Source organism: Silene latifolia, chromosome X, assembly GCF_048544455.1.
Source record: "Silene latifolia isolate original U9 population chromosome X, ASM4854445v1, whole genome shotgun sequence".
Classification (NCBI taxonomy): domain Eukaryota; kingdom Viridiplantae; phylum Streptophyta; class Magnoliopsida; order Caryophyllales; family Caryophyllaceae; genus Silene; species Silene latifolia.
This window is the reverse complement of record NC_133537.1, coordinates 29,034-43,341: the sequence shown is the minus strand read 5'-3', so window position 1 is coordinate 43,341 and position 14,308 is coordinate 29,034.

Genomic DNA, 14,308 nt, shown 5'->3' with positions numbered 1-14,308 from the left:
AGGTCGTACCCGACCCAGTTTCTTTTTCTCCCGTTTTTTCAATCACGCGTCCGGGGTCATTTCAGGAGTTAACCTATTCGATTCAGCCTCAAATAACGAGCATTAAACGAGCATTAATCCATTTTTCACGATTATCCGAGGTTCGACGAATGCTGGTTTATGGCATAACGACATTTGGGGGTGCCGGTGTGCCATAAACCAGGATTCGCCGAAACTTGGATTATCGTGAAAAATGTGTTAAAGCTCGTTATTTGAGGCTGAAATCGAACAGGTTGATTCCTGAAATCGAACAGGTTGATTTCTGAAATGAGCTCGGACACGTGATTGAAAAACAGGAGAAAAAGAAACAGTTCCGATTTACCTTCCTTAACGAACAAAATTGAAGTGTATAATACACGGTTTTTCGGGATTCCGGGGTCCCGAATAAAATTCTCCGGAAATCACATAGAAAGTTCCTCGGGTACGATAAAGCGGTCACGCAAAGTTTGAGCACCAACGGAAGATATTTGGGGGTGCCGGTGTGCCACAAACCAAAGATTCGCCGAAACTTCGGATTATCTTGAAAAATGTGTTAAAGCTCGTTATTTGAGGTCAAATCGAACAAAGTTTATTCTTGAAATCGAACAGGTTGATTCCTGAAATGAGCTCGGACGCGTGATAGAAAAACAGGAGAAAAAGAAACAGGTTCCAAAGATTTACCTTCCGAACGGCCAAATTGAAGTGTATAATACACGGTTTTTCGATTCCGGTCCCTAATAAAATTCTCCGAAATCACCTAGAAAGTTCCTCGGGTCAGATAAAGCGGCCACGCAAAGTTTGAGCACCAACGGAAAACATTTTGGGGTGCCGGTGTGCCACAAACCAGCATTCGTCGAAACTCGGATTATCGTGAAAAATGTGTTAAAGCTCGTTATTTGAGGTCAAATCGAATAGGTTGATTTCTCGAAATGAGCTCGGACACGTGATTGAAAAACAGGAGAAAAAGAAACAGATTCGATTTACGACCTTCCGAACGGGTGAAATTAAAGTGTATAATACACGGTTTTTCGGGATTCCGGGGTCCCGGAATAAAATTCTCCGGAAATCACATAGAAAGTTCCTCGGTTCAGATAAAGCAGCCACGCAAAGTTTGAGCACCAACGGAAGACATTTGGGGTGCTGGTGTGCCACAAACCAAAGATTCGCCAAACTCGGATTATCGTGAAAATGTGTTAATGCTCGTTATTTGAGACTCGAAATCGAACAGTTGATCCCAAATCGAATAGGTTGATTCCTGAAATGAGCTCAGATGCGTGATTGAAAAACAGGGAGAAAAAGAAACAGGTTCCGGTACGACCTTCCAAACGGCTGAAATTGAAGTGTATAATACACGGTTTTTCGGGATTCCGGGGTCCCGGAATAAAATTCTCCGGAAATCACTTTGAAAGTTCCTCGGGTCAGATAAAGCGGCCACGCAAAGTTTGAGCACCAAAGGAAAACATTTTGGGGTGCCGGTGTGCCACAAACCAGAAATCGTCGAAACTCGGATTATCGTGAAAAATGTGTTAAAGCTCGTTATTTGAGGCTGAAATCGAATAGGATGATTTCTGAAATGAGCTCGGACACGTGATTGAAAAACAAGGAGAAAAAGAAACAGGTTCCGGTACGACCTTCCGAATGGCTGAAATTGAAGTGTATAATACACGGTTTTTCGGGATTCCGGGGTCTCGGAATAAAATTCTCCGGAAATCACATAGCAAGTTACTCGGGTCAGATAAAGCGGTCACGCAAAGTTTGAGCACCAACGGAAGATATTTGGGGGTGCCGGTGTGCCCCAAAACCAGTATTCGCCGAAACTCGGATTATCGTGAAAAATGTGTAAAAGTTCGTTATTTGAGGCTAAAATCGAACAGGTTTATTCTTGAAATCGAACAGGTTGATTCCTGAAATGAGCTCGGACGCGTGATTGAAAACAAGGAGAAAAAGAAACAGGTTCCGTTACGACCTTCCGAACTGCTGAAATTGAAGTGTATAATACACGGTTTTTCGGAATTCCGGGGTCCCGGAATAAAATTCTCCGGAAATCACATAGAAAGTTCCTCGGGTCAGATAAAGCGGCCACGCAAATTTTGAGCACCAACGGAAGACATTTGGGGGTGCCGGTGTGCACAAACAAGCATTCGCCGAAAATCGGATTTTCGTGAAAAATGTGTTAAACCTCGTTATTTGAGGCTGAAATCGAACAGGTTTATTGCTGAAATCGAACAGGTTGATTGCTGAAATATGCTCGGACGCGTGATTGAAAAACAGGGAGAAGAAGAAACAGGTTCCGTTACGACCTTCCGAATGGCTGAAATTGAAGTGTATAATACACGGTTTTTCGGGATTCCGGGGTCCCGGAATAAAATTCTCCAGAAATCACATTGAAAGTTCCTCGGGTCAGATAAAGCAACCACGCAAAGTTTGAGCACCAACGGAAGACATCTGAGGGTGCCGGTGTGCCACAAACCAGCATTCGGCGAAACTCGGATTATCGTGAAAAATGTGTTAAAGCTCGTTATTTGAGGCTGAAATCGAACAGGTTGATTCCTGAAATGAGCTCGGACGCGTGATTGAAAAACAGGGAGAAAAAGAAACAGGTTCCGGTACGACCTTACGAACGGCTGAAATTGAAGTGTATAATACACAGTTTTTCGGGATTCCGGGGTCCCGGAATAAAATTCTCCGGAAATCACATAGCAAGTTCCTCGGGTCAGATAAAGCGGCCACGCAAAGTTTGAGTACCAACGGAAGACATTTGGGGGTACCGGTGTGCCACAAATCAGGATTCGCCGAAACTCGGATTATCGTGAAAAATGTGTTAAAACTCGTTATTTGAGGCCGAAATCGAACAGGTTGATCCTGAAATCGAACAGTTTGATTCCTAAAATGAGCTCGGATGCGTGATTGAAAAACATGGAGAAAAAGAAACAGGTTCCGGTACGACCTTCCAAACGGCTAAAATTGAAGTGTATAATACACGGTTTTTCGGGATTCCGGGGTCCCGGAATAAAATTCTACGGAAATCACATTGAAAGTTCCTCGGGTCAGATAAAGCGGCCACGCAAAGTTTGAGCACCAACGGAAGACATTTGGGGTGCCGGTGTGCCTGAAAACCAAAGATTCGCCGAAACTCGGATTATCGTGAAAATGTGTTAAAGCTCGTTATTTGAGGCTGAAATCGAACAGGTTGATCCTGAAATCGAACAGGTTAATTCCTGAAATGAGCTCGGATGCGTGATTGAAAAACGGGGAGAAAAAGAAAGAGGTTCCGGTACGACCTTCCAAACGGCTGAAATTGAAGTGTATAATACACGGTTTTTCGGGATTCCGGAGTCCCGGAATAAAATTCTCCGGAAATCACATTGAAAGTTCCTCGGGTCAGATAAAGCGGCCACGCAAAGTTTGAGCACCAACGGAAGACATTTGGGGGTGCCGGTGTGCCACAAACCAGCATTCGGCGAAACTCGAATCATCGTGAAAAATGTGTTAAAGCTCGTTATTTGAGGCTGAAATCGAACAGGTTGATTTCTGAAATCGAACAGGTTGATTCCTGAAATGAGCTCGGACGCGTGATTCTCAAAACAGGGAAAAAGAAACGGTTCCTGATGCGACCTTACGAACGGCAGTAAAATTGAAGTGTATAATACACGGTTTTTCGGGATTCCGGGGTCCCGGAATAAAATTCTCCGGAAATCACATAGCAAGTTTCTCGGGTCAGATAAAGCGGTCACGCAAAGTTTGAGCACCAACGGAAAACATTTTGGGGTGCCGGTGTGCCACAAACCAGCATTCGTCGAAACTCGGATTATCGTGAAAAATGTGTTAAAGCTCGTTATTTGAGGCTGAAATCGAATAGGTTGATTTCTGAAATGAGCTCGGACACGTGATTGAAAAACAAGGAGAAAAAGAAACAGGTTCCGGTACGACCTTCCGAACGGCTAAAATTGAAGTGTATAATACACGGTTTTTCGGGATTCCGGGGTCCCGGAATAAAATTCTCCGGAAATCACATAGCAAGTTCCTCGGGTCAGATAAAGCGGCCACGCAAAGATTGAGCACCAAAGGAAGACATTTGGGGGTGCCGGTGTGCCACAAACCCGCATTCGCCGAAACTCGGATTATCGTGAAAAATGTGTTAAAGCTCGTTATTTAAGGCTGAAATCGAACATGTTGATTTCTGAAATGAGCTCGGACACGTGATTGAAAAACAGGGAGAAAAAGAAACAGGTTCCGGTACGACCTTCCGAACGGCTGAAATTGAAGTGTAATACACGGTTTTTCGTGATTCCGGGGTCCCGGAATAAAATTCTCCGGAAATCACATAGCAAGTTACTCGGGTCAGATAAAGCGGCCACGCAAAGTTTGATTACCAACGGAAGATATTTGGGAGTGCCGGTGTGCCACAAACCAGTATTCGCCGAAACTCGGATTATCGTGAAAAATGTGTTAAAGCTCGTTATTTGAGGCTGAAATCGAACAGGTTTATTCTTGAAATCGAAGAGGTTGATTCCTGAAATATGCTCGGACGCGTGATTGAAAAACAGGGAGAAAAAGAAACAGGTTCCGTTACGACCTTCCGAACTGCTGAAATTGAAGTGTATAATACACGGTTTTTCGGGATTCCCAGGTCTCGGAATAAAATTCTCCAGAAATCACATTGAAAGTTCCTCGGGTCAGATAAAGCGGCCACGCAAAGTTTGAGCACCAACGGAAGACATTTGGGGGTGCTTGGTGTGCCTGAAACCGGATTCGCCAAACTCGGATTATCGTGAAAAATGTGTTAAAGCTCGTTATTTGAGGCTGAAATGGAACAGGTTGATTCCTGAAATCGAACAGGTTGATTCCTGAAATGAGCTCGGGCGCGTGATTGAAAAACAGGGAGAAAAAGAAACAGGTTCCGGTACGACCTTCCGAACTGCTGAAATTGAAGTGTATAATACACGGTTTTTCGGGATTCTGGGGTCCCGGAATAAAATTCTCCGGAAATCACATAGCAAGTTCATCGGGTCAGATAAAGCGGCCACGCAAAGTTTGAGCACCAAAGGAAGACATTTGGGGGTGCCGGTGTGCCACAAACCAGCATTCGCCGAAACTCGGATTATCGTGAAAAATGTGTTAAAGCTCGTTATTTGAGGCTGAAATGGAACAGGTTGATTCCTTAAATCGAACAGGTTGATTCCTGAAATTAGCTCGGACGCGTGATTGAAAAACAGAGAGAAAAAGAAACAGGTTCCGGTACGACCTTCCGAACGGTTGAAATTGAAGTGTATAATACACGGTTTTTCGGGATTCCGGGGTCCCGAAATAAAATACTCCGGAAATCAGATATAAAGTTCCTCGGGTCAGATAAAGCGGCCACGCAAAGTTTGATCACCAACGGAAGACATTTGGGGGTGCCGGTGTGCAACAAACCAACATTCGCCGAAACTCGGATTATCGTGAAAAATGTGTTAAAGCTCGTTATTTGAGGCTGAAATCGAACAGGTTGATCCTGAAATCGAACAAGTTGATTCGCGAAATAAGCTCGGATGCGTGATTGAAAAATAGGGAGAAAAAGAAACATGTTCCGGTACGACCTTCCAAACGGCTAAAATTGAAGTGTATAATACACGGTTTTTCGGGATTCCGGGGTCACGGAATAAAATTCTCCGGAAATCACATAGCAAGTTCCTCGGGTCAGATAAAGCGGCCACGCAAAGTTTGAGTACCAACGGAAGACATTTGGGGGTACCGGTGTGCCACAAATCAGGATTCGCCGAAACTCGTATTATCGTGAAAATGTGTTAAAACTCGTTATTTGAGGCTGAAATCGAACAGGTTGATCCTGAAATCGAACAGTTTGAATCCCGAAATGAGATCGGATGCGTGATTGAAAAACAGGGAGAAAAAGAAACAGGTTCCGGTACGACCTTCCAAACGGCTAAAATTGAAGTGTATAATACACGGTTTTTCGGGATTCCGGGGTCCCGGAATAAAATCTCCGGAAATCACATTGAAAGTTCCTCGGGTCAGATAAAGCGGCCACCCAAAGTTTGAGCACCAACGGAAGACATTTGGGGTAGCTGTGCCTGAAACCAAAGATTCGCCGAAACTCGGATTATCGTGAAAAATGTGTTAAAGCTCGTTATTTGAGGCTGAAATCGAACAGGTTGATTCTGAAATGAGCTCGGACGCGTGATTGAAAAACAGGAGAAAAAGAAACAGGTTCCGTTTACCTTCCGAATCTATTTGAAATTGAAGTGTATATAATACACGGTTTTTCGGGATTCCGGGGTCCCGGAATAAAATTCTTCGGAAATCACATAGCAAGTTCATCGGGTCAGATAAAGCGGCCACGCAAAGTTTGAGCACCAAAGGAAGACATTTGGGGTTGCCGGTGTGCCACAAACCAGCATTCGCCGAAACTCGGATTATCGTGAAAATGTGTTAAAGCTCGTTATTTGAGGCTGAAATCGAACAGGTTGATTCCTGAAATCGAACAGGTTGATTCCTGAAATGAGCTCGGTCGCGTGATTGAAAAACAGGGAGAAAAAGAAACAGGTTCCGTTACGACCTTCCGAATTGCTGAAATTGAAGTGTATAATACACGGTTTTTCGGGATTCCGGGGTCCCGGAATAAAATTCTCCGGAAATCATATAGAAAGTTCTTCGTGTCAGATAAAGCGGCCACGCATAGTTTGAGCACCAACGTAAGACATTTGGGGGTGCCGGTGTGCCACAAACCAGCATTCGGCGAAACTCAGATTATCGTGAAAAATGTGTTAAAGCTCGTTATTTGAGGCTGAAATCGAACAGGTTGATTCCTGAAATCGAACAGGTTAATTCCTGAAATAACGTCGGACGCGTGATTGAAAAACAGGGAGAAAAAGAAACAGGTTCCGATACGACCTTCAAACGGCTGAAATTGAAGTGTATAATACACGGTTTTTCGAGATTCCGGGGTCCCGGAATAAAATTCTCCGGAAATCACATTGAAAGTTCGTCGGGTCGGATAAAGCGGCCACACAAAGTTTGAGCACCAAAGGAAGACATTTGGGGGTGCCGGTGTGCCACAAACCAGCATTCGGCGAAACTCGGATTATCGTAAAAAATGTGTTAAAGCTCGTTATTTGAGGCTGAAATCGAACAGGTTGATTCCTGAAATCGAACAGGTTGATTCCTGAAATCGAACAGGTTGATTCCTGAAATGAGCTCAGACGCGTGATTGAAAAATCAGGAGAAAAAGAAACAGGTTCCGGTACGACCTTCCGAACTGCTGAAATTGAAGTGTATAATACACGGTTTTTCGGGATTCCGGGGTCCCGAAATAAAATTCTCTGGAAATCACATAGAAAGTTTCTCGTGTCAGATAAAGCGGCCACGCAAAGTTTGAGCACCAACGGAAGACATTTGGCGGTGCCGGTGTGCCACAAACCAGCATTCGCCGAAACTCGGATTATCGTGAAAAATGTGTTAAAACTCGTTATTTGAGGCTGAAATCGAACAGGTTGATCCTGAAATCGAACAGGTTTATTTCTGAAATGAGCTCGGATGCGTGATTGAAAAACAGGGAGAAAAAGAAACAGGTTCCGGTACGACCTTCCAAACGGCTAAAATTGAAGTGTATAATACACGGTTTTTCGGATTCCAGGGTCCCGGAATAAAATTCTCCGAAAATCACATAGAAAGTTCCTCGGGTCGATAAAGCGGCCACGCAAAGTTTGAGCACCAACGGAAGACATTTGGGGTTGCGGTGTGCCACAAACCAGCATTCGCCAAACTCGGATTATCGTGAAAAATGTGTTAAAGCTCGTTATTTGAGGCTGAAATCGAACAGGTTGATTCCTGAAATCGAACAGGTTGATTTCTGAAATGAGCTCGGACGCGTGATTGAAAAACAAGGAGAAAAAGAAACAGGTTCCGGTACGACCTTCCGAACGGCTGAAATTGAAGTGTATAATACACGGTTTTTCGGGATTCCGGGGTCCCGGAATAAAATTCTCTGGAAATCACATAGAAAGTTTCTCGTGTCAGATAAAGCGGCCACGCAAAGTTTGAGCACCAACGGAAGACATTTGGGGGTGCCGGTGTGCCACAAACCAGCATTCGCCGAAACTCGGATTATCGTGAAAAATGTATTAAAGCTCGTTATTTGAGGCTGAAGTCGAACAGGTTGATCCTGAAATCGAACACGTTGATTTCTGAAATGAGATCGGATGCGTGATTGAAAAACAGGGAGAAAAAGAAACAGGTTCTGGTACGACCTTCCAAACGGCTGAAATTGAAGTGTATAATACACGGTTTTTCGGGATTCCGGGGTCCCGGAATAAAATTCTCCGGAAATCACATTGAAAGTTCCTCGGGTCATATAAAGCGGCCACGCAAAGTTTGATCACCAAGGGAAGACATTTGGGGGTGCCGGTGTGCCACAAACCAAAGATTCACGAAACTCGGATTATCGTGAAAAATGTGTTAAAGCTCGTTATTTGAGGTCAAGTCGAACAGTTGATCCCGAAATCGAACACGTTGATTTCTGAAATGAGATCGGATGCGTGATTGAAAAACAGGAGAAAAAGAAACAGGTTCGTACGACCTTCCAAACGGCTGAAATTGAAGTGTATAATACACGGTTTTTCGGGATTCGAGTCCCTAATAAAATTCTCCGGAAATCACATTGAAAGTTCCTCGGGTCGAGATAAGCGGCCACGCAAAGTTTGATCACCAAGGGAAGACATTTGGGGGTGCCGGTGTGCAACAAACCAACATTCGCCGAAACTCGGATTATCGTGAAAATGTGTTAAAGCTCGTTATTTGAGGCTGAAATCGAACAGGTTTATCCTGAAATCGAACAGGTTGATTCCTGAAATGAGCTCGGATGCGTGATTGAAAAAAAGGAGAAAAAGAAAGAGGTTCCTGAGTACAACCTTCCAAACGGCTGAAATTGAAGTGTATAATACACGGTTTTTCGGGATTCCGGAATAAAATTCTCCGGAAATCACATTGAAAGTTACTCGGGTCAGATAAAGCGGCCACGCAAAGTTTGAGCACCAACGGAAGACATTTAGGGGTGCCGGTGTGCCACAAACCATCATTCGGCGAAACTCGGATTATCGTGAAAAATGTGTTAAAGCTCGTTATTTGAGGCTGAAATCGAACAGGTTGATTTCTGAAATCGAACAGGTTGATCCTGAAATCGAACAGGTTTATTTCTGAAATGAGCTCGGATGCGTGATTGAAAAACAGGGAGAAAAAGAAACAGGTTCCGGTACGACCTTCCAAACGGCTAAAATTGAAGTGTATAATACACGGTTTTTCGGTATTCCGGGGTCCTGGAATTAAATCCTCCGGAAATCACATTGAAAGTTCCTCGGGTCAGATAAAGCGGCCACGCAAATTTTGAGCACCAACGAAAGACATTTGGGGTTGCCGGTGTGCCACAAACCAGCATTCGCCGAAACTCGGATTATCGTGAAAAATGTGTTAAAGCTCGTTATTTGAGGCTGAAATCGAACAGGTTGATTCCTGAAATCGAACAGGTTGATTCCTGAAATGAGCTCGGACGCGTGATTGAAAAACAAGGAGAAAAAGAAACAGGTTCCGGTACGACCTTCCGAACGGCTAAAATTGAAGTGTATAATAAACGGTTTTTCGGGATTCCGGGGTCCCGGAATAAAATTCTCCGGAAATCACATAGAAAGTTTCTCGTGTCAGATAAAGCGGCCACGCAAAGTTTGAGCACCAACGGAAGACATTTGGGGGTGCCGGTGTGCCACAAACCAGCATTCGCCGAAACTCGGATTATCGTGAAAAATGTGTTAAAGCTCGTTATTTGAGGCTGAAGTCGAACAGGTTGATCCTGAAATCGAACACGTTGATTTCTGAAATGAGATCGGATGCGTGATTGAAAAACAGGAGAAAAAGAAACAGTTACGGTATGACCTTCCAAACGGAAATTGAAGTGTATAATACACGGTTTTTGGATTCCGGTCCCGAATAAAATTCTCCGTAAATCACATTGAAAGTTCCTCGGGTCAGATAAAGCGGCCACGCAAAGTTTGAGCACCAATGGAAGACATTTGGGGTGCCGGTGTGCCACAAACCAGAATTCGGCGAAACTCGGATTATCGTGAAAAATGTGTTAAAGCTCGTTATTTGAGGTCGAATCGAACGGTTGATTTCGAAATCGAACAGTTGATTTCTCAAATCGAACAGGTTGATTCTGAAAAGAACTCGGACGCGTGATTGAAATACGGGAGAAAAAGAAACGAGTTCCGGTTTACCTTCCGAACGGGCCGAAATTGAAGTGTATAATACACGGTTTTCGGATTCCGGTCCCGAATAAAATTCTCCGGAAATCACATAGCAAGTTCCTCGGGTCAGATAAAGCGGTCACGCAAAGTTTGAGCACCAACGGAAGACATTTGGGGTGCCGTGTGCCAAAACCAAATTCGCGAAACTCGGATTATCGTGAAAAATGTATTAAAGCTCGTTATTTGAGGTTGAAGTCGAACAGGTTGATCCTGAAATCGAACAGGTTGATTTCTGAAATGAGCTCGGATGCGTGATTGAAAAACAGGGAGAAAAAGAAACAGGTTCCGGTACGACCTTCCAAACGGCTGAAATTGAAGTGTATAATACACGGTTTTTCGGGATTCCGGAGTCCCGGAATAAAATTCTCCGGAAATCACATTGAAAGTTCCTCGGGTCAGATAAAGCGGCCACGCAAAGTTTGATCACCAAGGGAAGACATTTGGGGGTGCCGGTGTGCAACAAACCAACATTCGCCGAAACTCGGATTATCGTGAAAATGTGTTAAAGCTCGTTATTTGAGGCTGAAATCGAACAGGTTGATCCTGAAATCGAACAGGTTGATTCCTGAAATGAGCTCGGATGCGTGATTGAAAAAAAGGGAGAAAAAGAAAGAGGTTCCGGTACAACCTTCCAAACGGCTGAAATTGAAGTGTATAATACACGGTTTTTCGGGATTCCGGAATAAAATTCTCCGGAAATCACATTGAAAGTTACTCGGGTCAGATAAAGCGGCCACGCAAAGTTTGAGCACCAATGGAAGACATTTGGGGGTGCCGGTGTGCCTGAAACCAAAGATTCGGCGAAACTCGGATTATCGTGAAAAATGTGTTAAAGCTCGTTATTTGAGGTTTGAAATCGAACAAAGGTTGATTTAAAATCGAACAGTTGATTTCTCGAAATCGAACAGTTGATTCCTGAAATGAGCTCGGACGCGTGATTGAAAAACAGGAGAAAAAGAAACAGGTTCCGCATTTACCTTCCGAATCAACAAATTGAAGTGTATAATACACGGTTTTTCGGGATCCCGGAATAAAATTCTCCGGAAATCACATAGAAAGTTTCTCGTGTCAGATAAAGCGGCCACGCAAAGTTTGAGCACCAACGGAAGACATTTGGGGGTGCCGGTGTGCCATAAACCAGCATTCGCCGAAACTCAGATTATCGTGAAAAATGTGTTAAAGCTCGTTATTTGAGGCTGAAATCGAACAGGTTGATCCTGAAATCGAACAGGTTGATTTCTGAAATGTGCTCGGAAGCGTGATTGATAAACAGGGAGAAAAAGAAACAGGTTCCGGTACGACCTTCCAAACGGCTGAAATTGAAGTGTATAATACACGGTTTTTCGGGATTCCGGGGTCCCGAAATAAAATTCTCCGGAAATCACATTGAAAGTTCCTCGGGTTAGATAAAGCGGCCACGCAAAGTTTGAGCACCAACAGAAGACATTTGGGGGTGCCGGTGTGCCACAAACCAGCATTCGGCGAAACTCGGATTATCGTAAAAAATGTGTTAAAGCTCGTTATTTGAGGCTGAAATCGAACAGGTTGATTCCTGAAATCGAACAGGTTGATTTCTGAAATGAGCTTGGACGCGTGATTGAAAAACAGGGAGAAAAAGAAACAGGTTCCGGTACGACCTTTCGAACGGCTGAAATTGAAGTGTATAATACACGGTTTTTCGGGATTCGGGGGTCCCGGAATAATATTCTCCGGAAATCACATAGCAAGTTCCTCGGGTCAGATAAAGCGGCCACGCAAAGTTTGAGCACCAAAGGAAGACATTTGGGGGTGCCGGTGTGCCACAAACCAGCATTCGCCGAAACTCGGATTATCGTGAAAAATGTGTTAAAGCTCGTTATTTGAGGCTGAAATGGAACAGGTTGATTCCTGAAATCGAACAGGTTGATTCCTGAAATGAGCTCGGACGCGTGATTGAAAAACAGGGAGAAAAAGAAACAGGTTCCGGCGACCTTCCAAATCAATCAAATTGAAGTGTATAATACACGGTTTTTCGGGATTCCGGGGTCCCGAAATAAAATTCTCCGGAAATCACATAGAAAGTTCCTCGGGTCAGATAAAGCGGCCACGCAAAGTTTGATCACCAACGGAAGACATTTGGGGTGCGGTGTGCCACAAACCAAAGATTCGGCGAAACTCGGATTATAGTGAAAAATGTGTTAAAGCTCGTTATTTGAGGCAGAAATCGAACAGGTTGATTCCTGAAATCGAACAGGTTGATTCCTGAAATGAGCTCGGACGCGTGATTGAAAAACATGGAGAAAAAGAAACAGGTTCCGGTACGACCTTCCGAACGGCTGAAATTGAAGTGTATAATACACGGTTTTTCGGGATTCCGGGGTCCCGGAATAAAATTCTCCGGAAATCACATAGCAAGTTTCTCGGGTCAGATAAAGCGGCCACGCAAAGATTGAGCACCAAAGGAAGACATTTGGGAGTGCCGGTGTGCCACAGACCAGCATTCGCCGAAAGTCGGATTATCGTGAAAAATGAGTTAAAGCTCGTTATTTGAGGCTGAAATCGAACACGTTGATTTCTTAAATGAGCCCGGACACGTGATTGAAAAACAGGGAGAAAAAGAAACAGGTTCCGGTACGACCTTCCGAACTGCTGAAATTGAAGTGTATAATACACGGTTTTTCGGGATTCCAGTCCCTAATAAAATTCTCCGAAATCACATAGAAAGTTCCTCGTGTCAGATAAAGCGGCCACGCAAAGTTTGAGCACCAACGGAAGACATTTGGGGTGCCGGTGTGCCTGAATCAAAGATTCGCCGAAACTCGGATTATCGTGAAAAATGTGTTAAAGCTCGTTATTTGAGGCTGAAATCGAACAAGTTGATCCTGAAATCGAACAGGTTGATTTCCGAAATGAGCTCGGATGCGTGATTGAAAAACAGGGAGAAAAAGAAACAGGTTCCGGTACGACCTTCCAAACGGCTGAAATTGAAGTGTATAATACACGGTTTTTCGGGATTCCGGGGTCCCGGAATAAAATTCTCCGGAAATCACATTGAAAGTTCCTCGGTTAGAATAAAGCGGCCACGCAAAGTTTGAGCACCAACGGAAGACATTTGGGGGTGCCGGTGTGCCACAAACCAGCATTCGGCGAAACTCGGATTATCGTAAAAAATGTGTTAAAGCTCGTTATTTGAGGCTGAAATCGAACAGGTTGATTCCTGAAATCGAACAGGTTGATTCCTGAAATGAGCTTGGACGCGTGATTGAAAAACAGGGAGAAAAAGAAACAGGTTCCGGCGACCTTCCTAACGATGAAATTGAAGTGTATAATACACAATTTTCGGGATTCGGTCCCGAATAAAATTCTCCGGAAATCACATAGCAAGTTCCTCGGGTCAGATAAAGCGGCCACGCAAAGTTTGAGCACCAAAGGAAGACATTTGGGGTGTGCGGTGTGCCACAAACCACGATTCGCCGAAACTCGGATTATCGTGAAAAATGTGTTAAAGCTCGTTATTTGAGGCCGAAATGGAACAGTTGATTCCCGAAATCGAACAAGTTGATTCCTGAAATGAGCTCGGACACGTGATTGAAAAACAGGAGAAAAAGAAACAGGTTCGATGACGACCTTCCGAATCTTTGAAATTGAAGTGTATAATACACGGTTTTTCAGGATTCCGGGGTCCCGAAATAAAATTCTCCGGAAATCACATAGAAAGTTCCTCGGGTCAAGCGGCCACGCAAAGTTTGATCACCAACGGAAGACTTTGGGGGTACCGGTGTGCAACAAACCAACATTCGCCGAAACTCGGATTATCGTGAAAAATGTGTTAAAGCTCGTTATTTGAGGCTGAAATCGAACAAAGTTGATCCTGAAATCGAACAGTTGATTCTAAAATGAGCTCGGATGCGTGATTGAAAAACAGGAGAAAAAGAAACAGTTCCGTTACGACCTTCCGAACTGCTGAAATTGAAGTGTATAATACACGATTTTTCGGGATTCCGGGGTCCCGAAATAAA